The sequence below is a fragment of the Euphorbia lathyris genome, chromosome 2 (genome assembly GCF_963576675.1).
Source record: "Euphorbia lathyris chromosome 2, ddEupLath1.1, whole genome shotgun sequence".
Classification (NCBI taxonomy): Eukaryota; Viridiplantae; Streptophyta; class Magnoliopsida; order Malpighiales; family Euphorbiaceae; genus Euphorbia; species Euphorbia lathyris.
In genome coordinates this window covers 45,301,167-45,302,538 of record NC_088911.1, presented here as the reverse complement: position 1 = coordinate 45,302,538, position 1,372 = coordinate 45,301,167, and the positions used below count along the sequence as shown (strand labels likewise).

The following is a 1,372-nucleotide window of genomic DNA, read 5'->3' as shown; positions in this document are numbered from 1 at the left end:
GCTGGAATAGCTCAGTTGGTTAGAGCGTGTGGCTGTTAACCACAAGGTCGGAGGTTCGACCCCTCCTTCTAGCGATTTTTTTTCCACAAAAAACGACTTTTTTTCCTTAAAAAAATTAAAATTGATTAATAACAATGGGAGAAAATCTGTTGTCCCCACCCACATGATTAAAAATGACCACTTTTTATGAGAGAGACATGGAATGGGACACCGAAATGGGAACATCAGATTTTCTCTCAATAACAATGATGAAAAACAAAAACCGGATTTTTTTCCTAAAAAAATTAAAATTGATTAATAACAATGATGAAAAAATTAATTAAATTAGATTATAAGCGGCTTTTTTCTCCTAAAAAAACAAAAAATGGTTTTTTTCTAAAAAACAAAAATTATTAAAAACAAAAAACGTCTTCTTTTCCTAAAAAAAATTAAAATTGATTAATAACAATGATGAAAAAATAATTAAATTAGATTATAAGCGGTTTTTTTCAAAAAAAAATAAAAATTGATTAATAACAATTATGAAAAATAATAATTAAATTAGATGATAATATTGAGGAAAAAATTATAATTAAATAAAAATAATGATAGAATAAAATAATAAAATTCAATATTCACATTTTGATTTAAGGAGAAAAAAAAAATTTTGGTTAAACCATCCGGTACTCCGAACCACATTGGGCCGACTAATCCGGATTCGGGGCGGGTCCAAGGATTACGGTATTTAAACCCCTCCCAATCGTCGTTGTGGGGGATCGATCCTGAGACCTCCCTACCAAGCGCATCCCCATGCTACCACTGCGCCAATGATGAAAAAAAAATTAAATTAGATACTAATATTGAGAAAAAAATATAATTAAATAAAAATAATAAAATTCAATATTTACATTTTGATTTAAGAGAAAAAATTATAATTGGATAAAAAAATGAGGAGATATGCGTTCAAACCTGATACCACATGGTTATAGAAAAGTCTTTAACTGCCATTTAGATCAATTATGCAAGGTTTTTGTTTTTCTAAAAAAACAAAAAACAACTTTTTTCTAAAAAAAAGTAAAATTGATTAATAATGAAAAAAATAATTAAATTGAATAATATTGAGGAAAAAATTATAATTAAATAAAAACAATTATAGAATAAAATAATAAAATTCAATATTCACATTTTGATTTAAGGTAAAAACTTGATTAATAACAATGATGAAAAAATAATTAAATTAGATAATAATATTGAGAAACAAATTATAATTAAATAAAAACAATGATAGAAAAAAAATCAATATTCATATTTTGATTTAAGGGAAAAACTGATTTTTTTTCCTAAAAAGAACGGCTTTTTTTCCTAAAAAAACAAAAAACGGCTTTTTTTCCTA

At 25.1% G+C, this 1,372-nt stretch overlaps 1 non-coding gene across 1 annotated transcript; it reads left to right on the top strand.

Annotated features, from left to right (window-relative positions):
• TRNAN-GUU (transfer RNA asparagine (anticodon GUU)) lies at positions 1 to 74 on the top strand. Its single transcript has one exon. It is a non-coding gene; the product is annotated as a tRNA-Asn (tRNA).
• Positions 75 to 1,372: the final 1,298 nt, after the last annotated feature.